Below are 16,239 nucleotides of genomic sequence, written 5' to 3' on the forward strand. Positions count from 1 at the left end.
ACTGTTTTGTTGCGCGTTGCTACTTATTGAAGAAATAACCCGTTCTACTGTCTGCTGAATAAGAGATTCCATTTCCGCTCGATTTATTTCGTTACGTAAAGGCCGATTAACGGGACGTCGTGTGTTCCTTCGACGACTTGGTCTACCTCTCTGACGAATTGGTCTGGGTATTGATTGCGGAACTTCTCCCTGTTGCGTACTATTCCCTGCATCTAAGGGTAATAAGCCGGCTTGACTTGTGTTGTGTATTTGTGCTTCAATAACGTTTACGTTTATGAGCTCTTCTGTTCTTGGGTCTTCATTTACGCTACGTGCAAAGGATCTGGTGACGGGTCTAACTTTTTTTCCTTGCTGGTTTATTTTAATTACCTTTAAGTCCTTCTCCTGCACTTTAGTAAAACACGCTGGACATTCTTCTTTTTCTTTTATATAATTTAGGATACAAGCTTTGTGAAATGAATGCTTGCAATTAGTAATAACTCTGATCTGCGCTTGTGTTTGCGTTTCGCTACAGACCAGGCAAATATTTTCCCCAGAATTTGCGGGATTATTTACTTCCTCTGTACTGTGTTGTAAAGGCATTTTTTTTTTTTTTTTTAATTTTTCCCACAGAACAAGAAAATATAATATGTGAAATAGATTTTAATTTTTTTCTAGAGCTTTTTATCGTTTTCATGGATGGAGTTTTAATATATTTACTATTGAATCTAGTTCTCTGATTTCAAAAGTGTTAAGAAATGTCTTCTAATAACTATGCTCATCTTTGGACAAGTGTACGCTTAGGCATTACCTTGAGATTCCAAAAGATTGTGCATGTATGTATCCTTTCAAACATTATCTTTAACTAACAATTTTTTTAATCAGGGTAAGTACAATTTAAAATTTTTCCTATGCGAAACGAAAGTAACTTTTGACTTTAGTTTATACCGGTAACATTGGTCGATGGTAATCACATGCGCAATCACTCGAATTCCGAATGTGTATATAAATCAAATCGCGACTACTACGTCTCCTATTCAAAAAATTAAATTCACTCTGAAGGCAAAACGAGCTAATTGTGATACGTCTAGGCTTTAAACCTGAGCGAATTAAAAAAATTGCTCTATATATTTTTTGGTTCTTGAGTTTTTTAATTAAATATTTTTACTAAAGTGTTGGTTGACAACCATCAGCTTCTACTAACTAGCTCAAATTCCCTACACTGTGCAAATAAATTAATAAAAAAACTTCCCTTTGACGAGTCACATTATCATGAGCCACTCAAGACCAAATCCTTACATTTAATCTTTCGATTTATACCTAATCTAAACGTTGAACTTGACCTGTGTGCCCCACACGTTTTGGGCGCCAAAATTATGTACCGTAGCTGTGTAGTGTTGGCTCTCAAAAAAAAAACTGACACCATGATATTACGATCTTACAGCGGATCGGGACCCTAATTTGTAACCGTAGCTCTTCCGGGTGGGATGGGTTGTTGCTGCAGTTTTCGAAACATCTCGCTACATATAATTTATTATAGAGTCCCTATGAAACTAAAAGAGAGAATTGCATTCTCCAAAAAAAACGAACAAACGTATGGATTTTTAATGTCGCAAATAACAGGACAAAAAAAAAATACCACTAAGTTAATCAACTAGCTATCTAACGCGAACTCCTCCCAATGTATGATGTCTAGCTCTAGTATGGCTTAGATGTTGGCTGCCATTATGCATCTATACCCTCCCGTCCATGGCCAATAACAAAAGACAAAAATTATGATATGTTAAAGGACCCCACATGCACATTCTATTTCATCATTTTTATATAATCATGTTGTGGGAACTTAGACTTCTATTCAAAATACATTTTTCTTATTCACTTATTCTTCAAAAATAATTTCATTCGCAAAGGCATTTTCTCTTCTTCACCGTATATAAATTCTCCCACTACTTTACTTAAATCTACGCTTCATTATTAACTATTGTATTACATGTTTTTGTTGTCTTCTTTAATTTTTGTTTTTTGTTATGATTACTGTAAACTATATAAACGAACAGATTTTACCCTGCATTTAGACTGATGCAATATAATATTTAAAATTTTTTTTTTTTTTTTTTTTTTTACAAAGTTATTCAAAAAAAATTAATTGCGACACCGAATGATTGATAGCACTTATATCTTTTAATACTTTTAATTCAATTAATTCAAAATTTCATGATTTTTAGTGTAGTTTGTATGTGTGATAAAGGCAAATAAAATTTAGAATGCATAAGACAAATAAAAGAAAACAATAATAGCAAGTGAGCAGCATAAAATAGGTACATGTGGTTGTCAAACCTTTTTTTCTTTTGCACTTTACTTTTAATCACCATATGTTATGCGCTCTTGCGGTAAAAAAGGTAAAAGAGATGAAAAGAATACACTTACATTTTGGAAAGTCCACCGATGAAGGCCTTCAGCAGCTGGATCGTGTGTTGATTTTTGATGTTTTTAAATATATTTTTTTATGGTTTTGTTTTAAAGAATTATACGATTCAATTAGTGTTTTAAATGCTTAATACCGACACACAAACTCACAATAAAAAAATTGACTCTAACATAGGTGCGCTGAAAAAGGGTATCTTTCTATTCGTTATCGAATTGACACTTTTAATTTCCATAAAAATTTTCGTTTCTTTTGCAAATATAAAATTTTTTTTTTTTTACAACCCCGACAACTAAAATTAATAAAATTTTTTTTCTAATAATTTTTGTAACTGATTATGTTCTGTTTGTTCATTTACAAACAAAAATTTTCTGTATGACCACTTTATAATTTTCTCTCCTTTTTGCACACAACTTTTCGCCTTGTGACAGCTAACATTCCAACTGGCAAAACTATGACGTCACTGTTGACTAATGTTTAAAACCAGCGATTTAATTTTCTCCTTCTGTAGAGTTTGGTTGAATTGTCGTCTTGGCCATGTGGCGTTGGTGATAGGCCTATGACGATTTATGCCAAAATTTATGTAAATTTTTCCTAGATCGAATAATATGATTTTAGATAAATGTCAAAAAAAAAATTTCTAGTCGACATACCTTATGAAATGAATATAATGACCTACGAATAACCTATGGTTATAGGGTTCACCACGAGGTCTTTAGGTTAGGCTTACGCCTCCTATGCCTCTAGGTCGAGATTTTGTATCCAAAAATTTAATTATTCCAGCTGCCTTTTTCTTTTTGGCTTGTTACTGGCTTACGAATATTTTGTTTAACCCGAGTGAATTTATTTATTTGGTGATTTTCACCAGAAAAAATTTTAACTGTTCACTTTATTTTTCGGGGAACGAAAGCAATTCGTTGTTAAGCCAGAATAATGAAAAGAGGTGGAAGTGTGGGTGGAAGGTTCTTATATACCCTTTCCCTTCTATTCTCAAAGCCCTCCCTTTATGAAGTAAGCTGCGCTTACGCTGCAAAGCTTCTGCAGAGATGCATTATTACTACAAACGGTTATGAATTCGCCGTATATTTTTGATCGCACTCGATAGTTTGCGATAAACTTAAATATGCGTCGGATAATTAGTATTTAAATTTACATGCAACCATTACAATACACATACACACATACACATTGAAACTCAAAGGGAAAGTTGTTTTCTATGACAAAGCTAGTCGAGTGCTGAGTTCTCTTTCAGCTTTTGCTTTTGAGGTGAAAATATTTTCTTTTTGTCGGTATTACAACTTTTGCAAAATTTATTGACTAGATAAATTTCTATGTCCTGTTTCCGTTTGTATTTTTGTTGTTGTTGTTGTTTCTGTTTTGTTTTGTTGTTGTCGCTCAAAATGTGAAATTTATATGAAAACTTATTTGCCTGCTTTTGTTGTGGCACTGCCAAATGCTGCCACCTCTCCTTGCTGCTATTTGTGGAGGACTTCTTGTAAGATCAAAGTAGCAAAATAAATTAACTTGAAATGTTGCAAGCGATAAAAATTGTTAGAACGATAAAGCACTAACCATGGCAGCAATATGCGCATGGTTACATGCCTCTTATCGCTGTTTGTTTGTTTGTGCTCCTCCTGCAAAGGAGGAAAGGGAGATGGTTGTTGCCAAATGCGTGTCGTTTGGTTAATATGACCAAAGGGCAAAACCTCCAAGCGGTCCAAGCCCCGTAGGCTCTTCCTTTCTCTCTCTCTCTCTCTCTCTTTGATTCGTGCAATTGAATTATTGCATGCCGCTGCTAATTCTGCATGTTCAGGCATCGTTTGTAATTACCGGGCCGCTCATTAATTGAAGTGACTGTCACAGGCAGCAGTCCCAATACACACACGGCATACACTCACATACACACACATACTCGTAGCAGCAATACTTGGTATGCATATGCGCACGCATTTATGTATGCAAATGCATGCTAGGACTCAGAAAAGATTCCACAAATCGTGCAAATATGGATGCCTTGAAATTGGCTTGGGAATAAGCATGAAGATTGATAGATTTTCAACCACTGCTGTGCCGATGTGTGTACCTAAGAACTCTACTGAACTAATCATATAAATCAGGGATCCGACCTATATGATAATTATTAAAATAAATATGAAGTAATAGAGTTTTTCATTGCATATTGGAAATTTTAATACTATAAATATCTGATCTAAAGGAATTCAGAATACAACTCTTAAAAAAATTAGGTCACCACATAGGCCCCATTGGAACAATCGGTGTTATGCTATGAGTGTAGGCCGTCCTTTCGAAAATATCGGAATTTTTAGATAAATCGTTTTTCCAATTTGACGGCTACAGGTGAGGAAAGAGTAACACAAAACTTAGAAGGGTATACATACTATGACGCGAAGTTAACCCCGAACCACTGGTAGGTCATGGAGGAAAAAAGGGTAATTTATTACACGATACGAGCGGACTAAGTGATGTGATAGCAATAGGGCAAAAAACATCTTATAATACATAATTTCTTCATGACAAAGTTATGAATGGGTAAAAACATAACATTTGTGAGCAGTTTAACTCGTTCCAAAGTAAGCTCATATCTTCTTTTAAAATAAAACAAAATTGTTTAGCTTGGTAATTAAAGCGGCAAATGTTTCCAGTTTTCTTCTTCTTAGCAAGAGAAAATTCGTATCTCTGCATTTTCATACGAATATATCTATTTGGTCATAAAAATATTTGATTTCCGAAATCAATATCATAAATTGCGACTATTAAAGTTTTCCTTTCAATGCATTTTCTAATTTCACGCAACGCAAAGAAGAGAATATTTTTCCAAGCAAGCGATGTGAAATTGTTTGCACAGCTTTACCGATTTCTATGTGACTATATATATATGTGTGTGTGTGTGTGGGTGAGTATGTCTGAGTATGTGAATATGTGTGACTGTAAGTGTATTTGGCCCATTTGCCATTTGCCATTGGCAGTCATTTCTTCCACTCTTCATACCACTCGTCCTGGCACTTTCTCTATTCCTCCGCCTTTCGCTTATTCTCTTGTTCCGCTTATGCTACAAATACAAATAAGCAGAACTCTTGCCATCAACGTTTCCTCCCATTCACTCTTCACACTCTCGGCACACTCCGACCAGCTACATAGATGCATACGTCCTGATGGTGGTGGTGCGCTTTGCTGCTGTTGAGATTTTATAGCTTGCATTTGTTTCACGCTCTCTCAACGTCAACGGCATTGACACACATACAAACAAACAAACAAACTAGCAAACACAAATGCCAACACACACACACAGGCACACACCCTTACACTTGCACTTATATGTACATTCAATTTACGATGCGCTGCAAATGAAATTTTGTTGTTTGTTCGTTTGTCCAAAATGTGAACTTTCGCTTTTGGCTAATGTTGTTCTTGTTGTAGATTTTACTGTTATTTTTGTTTCTGTTGTTGTTGTTTTGCAATTTGTGCTACAATCCCGTACGTTACAATATCATTATGATGGCCCAAAACTATAGCATTGCTAATGCCATTTTATGAGAGCAAAGCAAAAATGGCAACTTAAATCTCAGCATTAAATTCATATTGAATTGCATAGATGAAAGTTTCTGTAACCTCAAATATTCAATGTCCTTTAGCAATTTGGAAAAAAAGTTGCCAAATTTTTTTTAGCTTGAAACGCATTTTTCAGATTTGTCTCTTTAACTTCAGGTAAAGAGTTATGAATCAATTTTTCTTTTAATTTATTTATTAAACGTCTTCTTGGATACCTTTTTTGCTGCATACTTTGCGGCGTTGCATTTGAATTTATGTTTGCATCGTCAAGCAGAGTCAGCATAATTGATGCCTGTGGCAGGCAAATGCTGTCTAATGGAGGCAGGGCATAGCCGATAACACATCAGTGATCAACTTAACTCGGTCCTTGGTTGTCTCGTTTCCATGGCCATGTCCTGGCATATGCATTAATCGCATAATTTACGGCAAGGACGCAAGCGTTTCTCGCACTTTAACCCGCCAACAGCTAAGAGAGGCAAATTGAATGGCCCTGCTTGGGCCGTGCTCTTGTCACTGTCAACCGCAAAAAAGGATAATGATAAATTAAGTGAGCCTACATTTTGGCGGGGAACAGTGTTTGAACGGAACGACGTTGTTGTACGTCTGAGATGGGAAAAAGCCATTAACAAATGTTAAACTGCTGGGCTGCCAATGGCAACGACTTTCCTTACACCTGCCATGAGTTATTTGGTTATTTCTTTATTTCCGGATGTGGGGGCAAAGGAGGTTGCTGTTTGCCAAAACCAAATCGAAAAAGATTCATATAATTGCCTGACCGAGCGTACGACCCACAAACTGACTGACTTATCCTTGATATGTCAGCACACATCCAAATAATGACAATTATAATTATCATGAAACATTTGTTAACTTTTGTTATTTTCGTTGTTTCCTCCCTTTCCTCTGTTTTTTTTTTTTTTTTTTTGTCTGTTCTGTTTGGGAAAACAAAAGTTTTAATTTTGCTGTTAAACGCACAATTTATTTATTTATGCTTTATCAAATATGCAAATGGCCCGCCAAGGGAGTCGGTGACAGAAATTAAGCATCATGGAAAAACAACGCTGAGACAGAGTAAAGTAAAGCAAAGCAAAATGAATGAAGTTAAGTGAAGTAAAAGTAAAATAAAGTAGAGAAATGGAAAGCAAAGAATGGAAAAAGCAAGCGGAAAAATTAAACGGAAAAGTTGACAAAGGCACACACAGGCACGCCATTTCGTTGGAAAGGGGCGTGGCGTGTAAGGAAAAATGTCTGAAATTCTGACATGCTGCTCAGTGGTATGAGTATGGGTTAGAGAACCATCTGGGGGCGTGAGTAGGGTTTTTTGAGGAATTGGGGTACCACGCACATGCATAATTGCCGTTAGTCTCTAGATTTCTGTGGCCCCACCAAGCATTGAAGGCAAATTGATCAAAGGAATGCGTGACAAACTTGGGGAACTTCCTCCTTTTAACGTCTAGAAAATTCCCTCGGCATACTCTCAGCTTTCTTGTGGTTAAACTGTGGGCATTTAAATTAGTTATCATCATCTACTCCAGCATCACTGTTTGAATACTTGACTTATGGGTCTCTTTAAAGCACTTTCCTTATCGAATGCTTTTGGCCATGTTCAATATCCTAGGGTCATAAAGGTGCGCCTAAATGTAAGTATGTATACAGGATTATCAATGCTTGGCCTCACTCTGTATTTCTTACATACAAATACACATAATTTCCGCCTCAGTTCAAACGCGTTAGCCGGAAATTCTCAAATCACAACAAGAAATGAAACACGTAGTCCAAGGATTTGCACATGGAGCTGCGTTTCCCTCTCAGTTCCTTCGTACTTATTGGGCCTGCGGCTATTTCTCATTTTTATTTTTTATTCCTTTTTTGCGTTTCAATTTTTATTGAATATTTTGGTTGTTGCATACCATTGGAAAGGTAAAGGTAAAATTGCTGGAATTTAATATCGGCTTGCAATATTTCAAAAATTTCTTTTCCCCCAATTTAGTCCGACCCGCGGTCTTTCTCTCTCTTTCTTTCTCTCCTCTTTACTTCTGCATGGTATATTTCCAATATTTTTGCTGTCAAAGTCATGCAGACAAAAATAACCAGAAAACCCCAAAAACTTAAAAGCCAAGTCACAAATGTTTCCCTTTTTTCTTTATTCCATAGCCTCCTCCCTCCTACCATCTCTCTCTCTCTCTCCCTCTCTTTCTCTCCCTCTCTCTTTCTTACATATATGTTTACGTGCTGTGTGTATTTGGCAGCATTAAGAATTAAAATCTGATTTCATGTAAGTGCAGTACTCGAATGTCCCCATAAAAAATGAAGTCAGCCACAAAATGTTCCATTAAATCAAAGTCCATTTCATTTTGCCTTTTTTTCTTTTTTGTTTTTTGTTTTATGTTTGGAAATATCCATAAATAATACTTTATTGTTGAGGTGTGCTCGTTTTTTTCGTTCTTTTTCAGATTGAACAGCAGATAAACGAAAACGATGCCGAACTAAGAATCGAATGAACAAATGAATACCCTCTTTTAAAATCCCAAAGAGAGGTAAAAGCAAAGCCGAATCAAAGGACCTTCGAATGACCCTTGACATTTTCCTAATTAAACCCCAATGAGAAATGTATGCGAAAGTAAAAAGGTTGCCTTAGTTGACATAATGAAACAATTAACGAACACCACAAAAAACGGTGAAGAAAACAATTAAATGAATTTATTATTTGGAGTTTACTTTATACAAATGAAATTGACCATAACCGATGGCAATAAAGGATCATCAGAGAGAGAGTAAATATTATATACACTCGAAGAAAGAAATGACTGAAGTTAAACAAAAGGTGAAAACAAAGGCAAGTGAAACTATGCAGATTTTCCTTTCTCTCGGATGGGATAAATGCCATTAGAAGTTAGTAAGTTACTAAACTGAACTGTGCTCTTTGTTTTACTCCTAACTGTAGTCTGCAAATGAGATCATTATCAAGTGAAAAAAGTCACCTAAAATTCTTTTCTATATATTAAAAGCGATTACTTCTTATAAGAATATTTCAACATCTTTGTTCTCACGACTTTCGCTATTTGTCATTTTTGCTGCATTCTGTCAAAATGTCCAACTGAAATTCCATCTTGATTACATTCTTGATGGAAACCCTATACAGCCAGTCATGGGTTAAGCTGGTTACAGGGTAAAGAGAACAAACTGCTTAATAAGCAGCGCAGCTGTCAACATTTTGGTATCAATTTCGTAGCTAAATTTGTTCTTTTCTCTTTTAGTCCCCAAACACACACACACACACATACAAATATATGGCAACACCCACACGCCAAATATTTTGGCAGTCATCAAAAGTTATTGCATCGTTTTGATGCGCTATCAATTTCTAGTTCAGTGATCTCTCTCTCTTTCTCTTTATCTCTCTCTCTGGATTTATCTCTCTGTCGTTCCCTGTCTATCTAAGGCTATCGCTTTCATTCGTTGGCCGGAAGTGCTTAAAGCAATTGACAAAGTGGTTGGCCGCCATAAAAAATGAAAATGGCCTAAAAATAAAAAGCAGCTGTAGCTCTAAAAAAATATATGCGAACGAAATGCCAAAATGAAAAGCAAGTAAATGAAAATGACAGCTCGCGTAGATAGAAAAGAAAGTACTTGGAACAGGTAGAATTTATTCTGCAAGCTGGAGGCAAACAGGCAGCAAATTAATTTCAAGCCAAAACTTGATGGCTATCGTCAACGCAATTTGCGCCTCATGGAAATTGAATGGCCGCAACAGCAAGAACCACTAGCAACACACTGAAGTTTTGTGGAAAGTCTCCGGCTCGTTTATGTGCCGCAAATTGCAGCTGCTGCCCAAGGTTTTGACAATAATCAAAACACAAACAGCAACAGCAGCGGCAGCAGCGGCAGCAACAACAGCAGTAGGAGATGACAGGCGATGCGGCCTCTTTACCCCAACAAAATTTTGAAGCCGGCTTGGGGCACTGCCTGGCCGCACACTCTTGTCTCTTGGTCTCATACTAATTGCTTTCAATTTAATGAAAATTTTAATAGAAAAGCGCTTTGGCTGCCAAAAACTGTCGTTGTCGCCTTGGCAAGTTCTGTTTTCTGCCCCCATCCGCCCATACCCCCTTCGTATTTTACTATCGTTTCGTGTCGTTCCATCTTTAAGCTGTCGCCATAGCGTGCATAAAGTACATAAGGGACGCACAGACAGAGTGAGAAGTCGAGGGGAATGGAAACAAGAGAAGAGACCCAAAGCTGGAAAATTGCTACAAAACAATTTGCACTTAATATTGTGCAAGGAATTTATTTGGCGCACACACACACACAGAGACAGAGAGAGAGAGTGTGAGAGCAAAACTTGATAATCAAAAGTTTACATTTTCAAAAAGCGTGTGAGCGTGCATTTCATTTAAGTTTTGTATTTGCATTTTGCCTGCATGATACACAATGTCCCCATCACCTCACCATACTTTGCCTTCTTTCTCCGCTTTCTGAAATCTACACCGACGGTGAAAAAGTTTTTTTCTTATTCTTTTTTTTTTTTTTTGGGCTTAAGCCAGTCGACGAGGACGATTGCAAGTTGAATTCCTTGTGTCTCCTGCGGGCTTATGGTGCGCAAGTGTCAGCTTTTAGGCGCTTATGCGACAGCAAAGTTCTTACACTACTTTTACGTTTCTGCCATTTGCACAAGAGATGCAGCGGAGAGACGCACAGCAGGGTTTGTCTTCTTTCTCGGATTGATTTCCATATCAAATAGACTGTGGAGGAACGAAGATTGTTACCTAAACTCCCTTGGAACTACTCCATAAACCTGAATTAATCGAACTAAGCGGTTTTCCTTAAAGAGTTGTATCATTTATGTATATGCCCTGCTTTGAGTGATAAGGCGATGAATTACTTAAATTTGATACATTTTCAATACCCAAGTTGATCTGGCCATGAAGGGTTATGTTTTTACTGAAAAACTCTTTTCCTGTGGCTTAATTTTCAGTAAGAATTAGTTTATTCTAAATCATGACATTTGTTGTTAACAAAATTTTGCATTAATCGCTGTAATCTAGAGTCTATTTCAATATTGCCAAAATAGATCAATCGTTGAGAATTGTTAGGTGAGATTGCATTTGAGTTACAAGATATGGTTTTGATTGACCTAAAGGTGGTATATAAGGATGACTTTTCGATTATATGTATATAGATTTAGAAATCGAATGTCTAATCGCTGTCTTGTATCCTTTATATGCTAATTTTATTCTTAATAATATTTCAAGGAAAGTTAATATTTATAGACTTGATACATTTATTGATATTCAAGTTCTCCTTGGAGTCGTTAATAAAAATATAGTTTTTTTTGTGGTATTGTGGTGTCCTTCCTAATCTGAATGCCTCCAAATTTCCTTAATAGTTTTCAGAATATGACACAGAGTTCACATTTATAAGATAAGATGATTCATAACTCCTTTTTCAACCCAATCGGTCGAGATGTTGCATACAATTCTAATTGCTATGTGTGTATCCATCTATATATCCCATGTTTTCTATACATTGGACACGGTGTAGATAGAGATAGATAGATAGATTCTAATAGAGTGTTAAGGCGACTTTACACAGTCGTATATCACGATTGGATTTATGTGGTATATAATTTATGACACAAAAAACGAAAAGCTAATGGCTAATGAAGACACAAAATCAAAGTGTCACACCTTAACGCTTTGATGCCATTATTATTTTTGCTTTTGTTGTTGCTGTTGTTCTTGTTGCTGCTGATTTTTATGCTTTTCATTCGTTTTTTGTTTTGTTGTCGATTTTTCGATTATGGCGGCCAAATTGCTAGCCATAATTCTTACGGCACGGCTCGATGAAGCCAATAAACAATGACGAATCACTTATAAATTGTTGCAATATTTCCTTGAGAAAGAGCAGCGCCAAAAATATTGACTACTTCTCGATAGGACCCATCACATCCACCCACCGATTTGTGCTGCTACTTTTGTTATTGTTGCTGGGAGTGAAAATTGAAATTGATGGCGATGCTGCCGCTAAATGCCGCATACCCCGTTTCCTCTTTCTGTCTTACTACTTTTCCCTGACGCTCTAAGTCCAGCTGCTTCATTTCGGCCATCTCTTCTCTACACTTTGGCGTTTTCCTTCTCATTGTGGTTGTTTATTTACGAACATTAACAAAATAAATGACATGCAAATAAAAACGCGAAAGCAACAGCAGCACCCGAAAAAAGAAAGTTTAAATAGACAAATTATTGTGCTGGCTGCAGGGCCTGCGGGGTGGTGTTTGGGGAGGGCAGAATGGCCAGCAGCCTGACAATTGACAAACGTTAAACGCAATTCATTTGCCGCCACTCGGGACGAGACGTGCCAAAAAAGAAGAAAAAAGGAGGAATTCGAAATTGAAGTTCGTGCAGATGGCCAAGAACAAATTTGGCAAATTGGCTTTGTCGTGGTATTTTTAATTTTTAACAGTCAACCCCAACACATAAAAAACCAAAACAACAAAAAAAAACCAGTCTGTGATTGCTTCAATTCGATTGTTTCGTCAGTCACGTAATTAACGGTAAACTTATTAATCAATGGCCAAAACAGTCTGACAGTCAAACTCAGAGTCTGCTTAATTAAGTCAAATTGTGTGCAAATAGAAATCGAATTGAATTTTATCGTATTTTCTAGGGCCTAAGCTAAGCAAATGTTGAACCTTTATTTTTTGTTTGGTTTTTTGGCCCAAAAAGCAGAGGATTGAGGTAAGAAGTGCTTGAGCTTTTTGGGATGGGGTAAAATGTTGTAATAGGTTGGCATTTGACTTTGTGTTGGCAAAAGTGTTGAAAGCCTGTCGGCACTGTCGTTGACAGCATTAGCAATGTGGCTCAGGCATTTTTGAACTGTATACCTCCCCTCCCACCCACAAATGCCGCCTCCATCTACCCAAAAATTTTATAATAATTATAATTTTGCGTGTATTTTGCATATTTTTAGCCAGGGCCAAAAGGTTGAGGTTGCTGGTTGCTGGTTACTGGTTCCTGGTTGTCGGTTCTTGGCTGTGGCAGCTGTGCGTTTAACATGGCCAAAAGTTCATGCCTCAAAAGTTGTAAGCTTTATGAAATATTTGTGGTAAACAGGCACAGGTTAAGTTACGCCTTCTTTAACGTTTTGTCTCCTCTCATTAAGCTGCATGTTCAACAATTTTCATGTAAATGAAGATAATACCTGCTTTGTTCATTTGCCTACAAGCATAATAATTGTTGAAAAGTTTTCAAATTCAATATTTCCCATTGACTGTTTTTGAGGAATTCAACTGTTTGGTTAATTACATTTATGACTTATTCACCCGCTTTTTCACTTTCTCTCTCCTGGTTTTCTGGGTCAACTTGGAATCACCATACAATTGTTTTGGTTTCTCATGTGCACAGAAAACAAATATATGCAGACAGCAAGTATTAAGGCTCTACATTAAGGTCAGATTAGATTTAATGGATATCGTTTAATATAGAGACCAAATTTATATGCAACTTAGGCATAATTCCACAGCAACAAAGCACGTACACACAGACAAGGACATATGTATACACACACATTTTAAAATCCCATTAAAATGGCCTTGTTTTGCTTGGCTTGCAAACCGATTGCATTCTTCTCTCGAATCATTTAATGCATATGAGAATAAGTATCTAAGTAAAAGTGTGCGTTTGAGCATGTGTGTGTGTGTGTGTTGTATCGATGTTACGATCTGGCAAATCGCTCTCCATTCTCCATTTTCCTTGTACATATGTAACCCTTAATACTTTGTCACTGCAATTGACATTTTGTCAAATGGCAATACAATGAGATTTTCCCTCTGCCCCTTTTGTCTGAAAATTCACTCTTATACGCACAAACACACACTTACACACACACACAAACACACGAACACACACAGAGAAGGAACAATTGTATCTCGGTTTCATGTATTTTGGATCTGAGAATGAGTACGAAAGAGAAAGAAGCTTTTAATGTTGCGTAATAAATTGAAAAGTAAGCAAGCGTATAAAATCCATTGACGGGTGAACAGAAATGATCCTGAAAAGGGGTAAACTAAATTAAAGTCCATCAAAAAACTAGCAATAAAGGTTTGCCATTTTAAACAAATTGTTATCCAAATTAATATGAGATGGATTTCTGTAGACTTAAAAACCTTTATCAAAAAGTTACATCTGATTTGGCTTATTAAAAGTTGCTTCTTAAGTCAGCAATATCAATATTTTTTGACATATTTTCTTTCTTACTCAGAGACTTATCATTAAAAGGCGGCTGATTGGTGCTAACTTTATATATAACTTATTACATGGCTGAAAATTTGGCTATGGGTCTAAGATAGAAATGGGTCTTCCTCATGAAGTTGCCGATCACATCCTTCAAACCTTTCGGATATTTTCTAAAGAAAACTTTTATTTATTTTACTTTTGGAAATATTCTCTCAATGACTTATTACATAATCTTGGTCAGATTAAGGGGTTAAGTAATTTTAATGTTTCTGTTCATGACCAAGGCCAATAGTTCCCTTTCTTTGGCTACGCCCATGACAAATAACCACACAAAGGCAGCTTAACATTGTAGTCGACTATCAGTTTCAGACAGTCATAAAAGTAAACTTTGCAATACAGCATGTACAGTGAAATACAATACCAAAAACACACACCCACATTCTGACACACACACACTCTCACACTTACAATCACAACTGAGCTTTATGTGTTGTGGGGCAGCTGTGATTGAAAAATTCGTTAGCTTTTGTTTCGTTTCATTTCAGTTTATTTTTGGTGTACTTTCATTCAATTTTGAGCATCTTTACGATTTGTTAGTTGCCCCAAGAAACTGTCTCTCCCCCCTCTCCGGGCAATATAGCCATATACTTAATGTCACGTATTTGATCAGAAAATTAAGGATCAAAAAAGCATTTGTGTAAGCATCTGAAAATGTTGTGATTTATTGCACGAAAGCGTTTGGCCAGGCGGCCAGGATTTGTTCAGTCTCACTCGGTCCTACTTGAGTGTGTTGTGTGAGTATGAATGTGTGTGTTTCCTTATGATGCACGACAACAGGACAACAGCAGTTGAGCAGCTGCCAGCAGAGCTTTGAGTCCTCTGTCTGCCTGCCCGGTTTAGTTTAAAACTGGGACGTGTACAATTTAATTTAATCTTTTGGATTTTCCTTCCATGCATGCTGCTGCTGCTGCTGCTACTCTGACTAGCTTTTCCTTTTTCCTCTGTTTGCTCGACACATAAATTTTAGCAAATCACTGAGCCAGAACTAAAGCATAGAACCGAAACTGAGACAGAAAGACAGCCAAAATGAGATAGAGAAATAGATAGAAAAAGACAGACAGACAGACAGAGAGAGAGAGAGAGAGAGAGACTGAATAGGGCGAGAATAAATATATGAAAAACTTTCAACATTCGCAGAGGCAATTGCATTAGCCACAAGGCTTACCTGTAAATAGAAAATATGAAATTTTTCCGAAAGCACAATTTATGAGAAACAAATGTCAGAGCAATTAGCAAAATGCGTCCTGCAGGAGGACTTGAAGCGAAATGTTAATTAAATTTTCAAAATCTACAATAAATACCCGATCATAATCTAAAACATACGCCCTGTTGTCCCATTCCCGGACACCACTCACATTCACATCATCGTCGATAATGTTGTTGTTGTTGTTCCTGCTGCTGCTGCTGCTGCTTGTCAATTTAATTTGCTGAAAGCTATTACTTTCCCTCGGCACGTACTACAGCTATTTGAAATGAGCAACTGACGGATAAATTTATTAAATTTTTCACGTGCGTGTGGGCGGACGGTGAATTGGTTGCTGAATTGAGAAGCAGCAAGAATCGACAGTGGTATGACAAAACTCGATGAAATTGATAGGCCAACGCAGCTGTATTCAATAAATATGTGTGTATGTATGTGTATGTGTATGTGTATATCTGATATTTGTTAATGATTTTTGCATTGTGTATGCAATTACAGACAGTTTTATGCTAATTGAAATCCAATATGAATATATATGTATTGTACGAACATGTATGTATGTAATTGTTGACCTTGTTAATTACCCAAACGTTTCACATGGCATTAAAGCGACTAACTGCAAAATGATGTTAGCAAATAATAAAGAATTCACACAAAATATTCAAAATAAAGAAATAAAAATAAAAAGATAAATAGAGACAGAAACTTTAAGCATAATTTCATTTTGTTTTCTTTTTTTGTTGTTTGCTGCTATTGTTTGCCCGGTGGCA

The 16,239-nt window shown here is 36.5% G+C and overlaps 1 protein-coding gene and 1 long non-coding RNA gene across 3 annotated transcripts in view; both read right to left on the bottom strand.

Annotated features, from left to right (window-relative positions):
- dpr12 (defective proboscis extension response 12) overlaps positions 1–16,239 on the bottom strand; it is a 101,666-nt gene that overhangs the window by 74,194 nt on the left and 11,233 nt on the right. The window lies entirely within an intron of this gene.
- Positions 2,805–3,297, bottom strand: LOC137577803 (uncharacterized). The gene is made up of 2 exons (XR_011032484.1): positions 3,058–3,297; positions 2,805–2,998 (listed from the first exon to the last, which is right to left on the bottom strand). It is a non-coding gene; the product is annotated as an uncharacterized lncRNA (long non-coding RNA).

The sequence above is a fragment of the Drosophila tropicalis genome, unplaced genomic scaffold (genome assembly GCF_018151085.1).
Source record: "Drosophila tropicalis isolate 14030-0801.00 unplaced genomic scaffold, ASM1815108v1 contig_593, whole genome shotgun sequence".
In the NCBI taxonomy this organism is placed as follows: Eukaryota; Metazoa; Arthropoda; class Insecta; order Diptera; family Drosophilidae; genus Drosophila; species Drosophila tropicalis.